Source organism: Nestor notabilis, unplaced genomic scaffold, assembly GCF_000696875.1.
Source record: "Nestor notabilis isolate BGI_N333 unplaced genomic scaffold, ASM69687v1 scaffold2516, whole genome shotgun sequence".
Classification (NCBI taxonomy): domain Eukaryota; kingdom Metazoa; phylum Chordata; class Aves; order Psittaciformes; family Psittacidae; genus Nestor; species Nestor notabilis.
Genome location: NW_009933133.1, coordinates 29,083 through 35,173, shown reverse-complemented (window position 1 = coordinate 35,173; position 6,091 = coordinate 29,083). Strand labels below are relative to the sequence as shown.

The window sequence follows — 6,091 nt, the reverse complement described above, 5'->3', positions numbered from 1 at the left end:
TCAGCAGGGGACTACTTACCTACAGGATCAGATCTCCAATGTTATTCTCCCATTCAATACCACAAACAATCAAGGCTTCTAAAGATTAGAAATGAAGCTGACCTTTTAAATAAGATGCATTTGAAGAGGATGAATCTGAAGATTTCCGTATATGGGAATGGCTTTTCACCATACTGTTACTTGTAGGTCAAACACCTACCAGAACCGATGGCCTGTAGTAAGTAAGTTATACGTCACCAGTTCAGATACTGTATGACACATGAGGTAGACTAAACTTCAACTTCAGCTATATAACTGTGACTTTTGCCAACTCAAAAAAAACCCCACCGTATGTGTACACATTAAAACAGAGCCATCTTTCATCTTTTGAGATCTGGTATTAGGTATTTCCCTGAAAGACTATCTTTCAAGTGCTCTTACTTGAAATGAAGAGAGAAAATATGGATGGATTTTACAAGCAATGAGGGATACCTAGGACAGTTGTGAATATGAGATGATATACAAGCAGAGCATATTAGCATCTCCACATGGAGCTGGAAGACAAGAAGGCATGTTGTATTTAAGAACTGAAGAAAATCCTGGCCATATCCAGACCCAGTGCCAGAATTCTTTTTGGCTTTGTTCCACACAGGATCCCACCTGGTGTTTGTACAGTTGTCATTCCCCTGCACTTAATAAGATTATTTTGTTTTTTCAAGCACTGTGTTTTTCATTTCCTTGAACTTTTTATATATCACATATATACAAACATAGACATAATTCATAGACATACTGTATATGCTGAATACATGCTACATATAATACAGAAATATATTACAGACAATTTTATTCTTCTCCACACCTGTATAAGTCCATAGTAACCATGTCAGTGTCAGCTGTTTTGTTGCTTCTGTTTGAAGCCCCCTTATTGATCAAAATCTTGTAGAGTAATGCCCAGGATCGAACCATGTGGCTGCAACATGTGGTTACAACATTCTCTACTTATCCCATAATGTCTCACTGTGCAGGCTCAGCCTGGCAAAGCACGTAGCATGTGAGAGCTTTAAGTGCATGGTTAGTGCCTGTGACATCAGACTGTCACTGCTCAGAGCCATGCACTGAATTACATTAGTCTGTTTAGTTACCTAACTTTAGTTGAAATCATGGCTTGGTTTTTGTTCTCCGACACCTTGTGCCTCTTTTAACATTAATTTTCTCCAGGGTACTCTGCAGGTTTTAGTGGTTTTTCTCCAGATGTACCAAACAGTATTTTAAAGAGCCTTTTATGTGTACTAGAGTTCTCCGTACTTCATTCAGACCTCCTCCCAGTTTGCTGTGTGTACATTTCATTTACTTTCAAACCTGCTAACAGCTTTCAAGTGACTAACTGTGCAACCTTAATAACCTCCAAATGTATTCTTCCCTATTTATTTTTTCATGTTTTTAAAAAATAAACAGAAGTACACTAAGAAACAAGGTGAGTCAGTCTTTCAGGATTTGAAATTCTCTTGCTTGTGGAAAAAAAGCAAACAAAGTACAAATTCCATAATACAGTGCTATGTGACTAGACGTGACCAGATTATGCTAGTTCCATGTTGTTCAACTTTGAAAACTAAGCAACAGCATTAGTTTATCACACACATCTATTTTTACTTAATCCTTCATAACTTACTGTAGGGCTCATTTTTTCAGTATACATTCTAATTAACTAAACAGAAAACACATAACAACTTAAATGCAGTGAAACAGATGCAAGTGACAATTTTTAAAATATGTTAAGTGTGTTGCTATTTTAGGAGTCTGACTACAAATCATTTATAAGACAAATATACTAATGGAACAAAAGAACATACACTGACGGGACAAGAAGATTAAGACTTCATATGCTACATACTTTACTGGTTCTAGTCCAGACTTTTGGGGTTTGGACCAAGGTGTAGTTACCTATCCCCAAGAACATTAAAGAAAGAGGCATACTTCTTGTATTGCATTTACATTGCATGTAAAGCATCGCATACTTCTTGTATTAGTCAGAAAGTAGCCAGTAGATAGATACTCTTTACTTGACACTAGTAAGTCTGCATTTGGGTTCCCAGTACAGGAAGAATGTTCATATATTCAAGTAAGTTCAGCAGAAGACCACTGGGATGGTCAGAGGCTGAAGCACTTTCCCTGTGAAAACAGGCTGAGGGAAGAGGGCTTATTTAGCCTGAAGAGGCAGCTCTAGGAGGTCCTAGCAACAATCTGACAGTACTTACAAGGAGATTACTGAGAAAGTAGAGCCAGGCTTTTCATGGAGGTGTATGGTGAGAGGCCAAGAGACCACGGTCATACAGTGAAAGAATAGAGATCTCAACTGGATATAAGAAAAGAGGTATTTGTGTGTGGAATGATTAGCATTGGAAGAGGCTGTCCAGAGAGACTGTGAAATCAGTTGTTTGAGGTTTTCAAGATCAAGAGAAAGTACCAAGCAACCTGGTTTCAATACTAAAGCACTGACTCTGCTTTGAGCAGGAAGCTGGACTACAGACCTCCCCAAAGCCCCTTCTAGCCTGAGTGACCTATGATTCTGTACAAATATCAAATTCTACCAGAGAGAGCATCTCATAAAACGATCATATAAAAGCATTTTAGAATAGTTTGGAATAGTTTGCTTACTTAGGAAAACTAGAATGATAAATCAGAATGTCTTTATAAGCATAATAAAAGAAGAGGTAAGTCCTGACCTCTTTATCTCATCCCAACCACAAAAATAAAAATGACACTGTTATGACAAAAGACTCAAATGGGAACAGGAAAAGAAAAAAACTAAAATAGCATGATTTCTTGTAGGTACCATTTTCCCAGTAACAGTATAGGAGAGAGGATCAGTCAATCCATTTCCCTTTTGGTATGTGAAGAACTTTGGAGCAAAACACAATCTAACCATTCCCACACATTACAAGCCACACACAAAAAAACAACAAACCACAACCTGTTCAATACCCTGCAGTGAACTTAAAACCTTTTCCACAGAAGCCAAGTGCTGTAAAATCATACAATGTTTCACAAGACAATAATGAGAGAGGTTTATAACACCACCAATATTCTAGGTCATTGCAATAACAATGAATCTCTTCAGTGAGGATGCCTATGTTAACGAGTGGGTGCTAACCTACACTAGGAAGAAAGGGGAAAAAAATCATCTGTGCCAATCTAATATACTAAGAAATGTCTTTCTTATCCCACATTTGGCAAGTGCTTTGGCTTTTTACAGACAAGTAAAATATACTACGCAAAGTGTATCATTCTCTCTCTAGTTTGGGCCAATTTTTGATCCTTTGAAGATGGAGAGGGAAAACTCCAGAGACAAATTATACCTCAAGATGTTAAGAAAAAATAAATACGGTTTGGCAGGAGCCTTGAAGCTTGGGATTCATACATTATCAATTTAACACAATAAATAGGATGAACAAGGACTTGAGAATACCAACAAATAAGAGGTCTGTAGATTTTGCAAACTGCTTCACTCAGGCAATTCTCCCCTTGAACTCAGCATGAACAATGTAACTCAGTGTGGTAACCTCAGCTTCAGAAAAAAAGCCTCCAAACAAACAACAAAAAGCTGTTTTTCAGATTGTAGTACAGCAGTACTATTAAATAAATAAACAATTGCATGTACATTTTTGACAGCAAAGAAATTTCTTAACTGTCAAATGCACATTGAATATGGTTTCAGCTGAAGAATAAATAGAATACATAATTCTGAAACCTAAAGTTATACACTTAACTGAAGCGAAAGCAAATTTCTCTCAGTTCTCCCAAAACAGAAACCAAAACAGCATCCATTACCATGTTGCCAGGATGTCAGACATATAAATCTCACTGTTGTCTGCTTTAACATTTTTCAGATATACTTAACTCCAGATACACTTAAAAATGCATAAATATGCTCACCACATCCCACCCCAAATAATGTAGTTAGATCCCAAGAGAAATAGAATGACCACAGCTTGGCTGCCTCTTAGATCAAGGCCCTGAAAGGGTAGGAATTACTAGAGGCCATCCAGAAGCTTTGTCAAAAGTTCCTTAAAACAGGTATGTGTGTATCATAAATAAATGTCAATGAGAGTCCAGACCAGAAAAGAATTTGAGCAGCCCTATGAAGTATCTGGAAAATTCACACTGCACATGGTCAGTGGCAAATCTCCCATTGACTTTAATGAGACCAAGATTTCCTTTCCATTGATGAGTAAGGCACAGGTCACAATTACATACCACAATCTAATTAAGAGAGAACAGAATAACATTTTGAGTAAACCTGCTGTCAATAAGAAAAGAAGTAAAGAATGCTTCTTTTGCTTCCTTGAATGTCAAAGATATCAAGCAAATTCTAGTCCTGAGTAAGTCTCGACAGAATATGCATATGGGGCCTCATAGGCATAATATGCATATGAGGGAGGTTGTACTGGCACCTGCAGCCTCCCTCCACACACCTGGAAAAGACAAGAGGAAACTAATGAGCATGCATTGATACCTTGAATTGATGCATTGATGCATCAAATCAGTCACAGCCATCTTCAAAACAAAGGGCTGGAACTATATAGCACAGTGGATTGCTTTCTGCCCTTTCCCTCATTTGCTACTTCTAGATCAGGGCTGTTTCTGCTCTTGAGAGCACTAGGTTTTCAGGATCATTCTGTTTTCTGAAAGACCAATTAGCACAAACTTTACTACTTGAGCTTTAATTGTTTTCAGAATCCTCACCTGTATCAAATCCTGGATCCTGACTACTCAGCAGAGAGCTTTTATAGTGAGAATAATTTCAAAAGAAGTAGTCTTCAAATCCGAAGTTGATAAAATTGTGATCACTTGGTAGCTTTTCTGCTGCAAGGTAAACCCACAGCCAGGGACTTGCCACCAAGAGTGTCATCTCCTGAATATGCTTCAACTGAGGTGCAGTTAGTTCTTTTGTTGCTAGTGCAACTCCTTGGCATTGCAAAGAGGAGTGTGTCTTCATCAGGATCAGTGGTAACTGGAAAATGGGGGGTAAGGCCCCAGCATGGACTTGGAGTAGAACAAGTAGCAGGCAGCTTTCAGAGTTCAGGAGAAACAAGTTGACATTACTGCCCTTTCTTACTGAAGCCTCCAACACTGAGCTGGATGGCAATTCCTGACTTCCAAATTTTCATTCCTGGATGAATATATTTAAACTGCATGTTTTAGATGCATAGATCAAAGATTCAAATTGTCGGGATGCCTGTCAGGCTAGAAATGGAAGTGTACCCACACCACAGTTTCTCTTTAATCTTTCATTTTAGATTAGTTACTAAGGAAGGTGTAACTCATCTGTGTGACATGTAATTGGTTTCTGCTATTGTGAAGTCACTGCACTGGCAACAAGTGCCCTCATGAGGTTTTTTGTATTATTTTATCTTTCAGAAGTATTTTCTGTACAAAATATCCTTCCTTACAATTTGTAGATCTTTGGAGTACCTAGATATTCATGTCAGATTGTATTGAATATTATTATAACAACAGGATCACTTAAAGGATATACTGTAAATCAAAGCAAAAAAAACCCCAATCTGCTGCTGCCACCACAGCAAGTCCCCAGTAATACAATTTTCCATACACTACTGGTGCATTATAAATCAATGCAGAGGCAGTCTTTTAAAATAAACATACACTACCCCTGATTTCTGGTATCAAGTCACACAATATTTTCAGTTTAACTTGTTGCCTAACTACTAGCACACCTGGGTAATACTGTTCCCAGGCAACTGCATATAAATACAACAAGAATAAAGCAATGGAAATTTCAATGCGGTGTTTTAGTAGAAGCCTTCTGAGAAGGAGAAGGAAACTGGGAATATAAGGTATTCAAACCACAGAACTCAAGGCATTAATACAACTTAATCCTGAAGAGGGTAAATCCTCAGGAAAAGATCAAAGAAAATAAAAACATTTATGAGAACATTACAGATGAAAATAGCTAATAGAGCATGTTTTCATGAAGATATGTAAATATATAGAAGAGAGACCACGTGTCATCTTAGAAACCTAACAAGATTACCAGCATAAACCAGTGTTTACTCAGGAGTGTCTGTAAACTCTTTTCTGTGGGCTTCCA

The 6,091-nt window shown here is 37.7% G+C and overlaps 1 protein-coding gene across 1 annotated transcript in view; it reads right to left on the bottom strand.

Moving 5' to 3' along the window:
- The window catches only part of RGS22 (regulator of G-protein signaling 22), a 58,605-nt gene that overhangs the window by 46,732 nt on the left and 5,782 nt on the right, over positions 1–6,091 (bottom strand). The gene's annotated exons all lie outside the window — the stretch shown is intronic.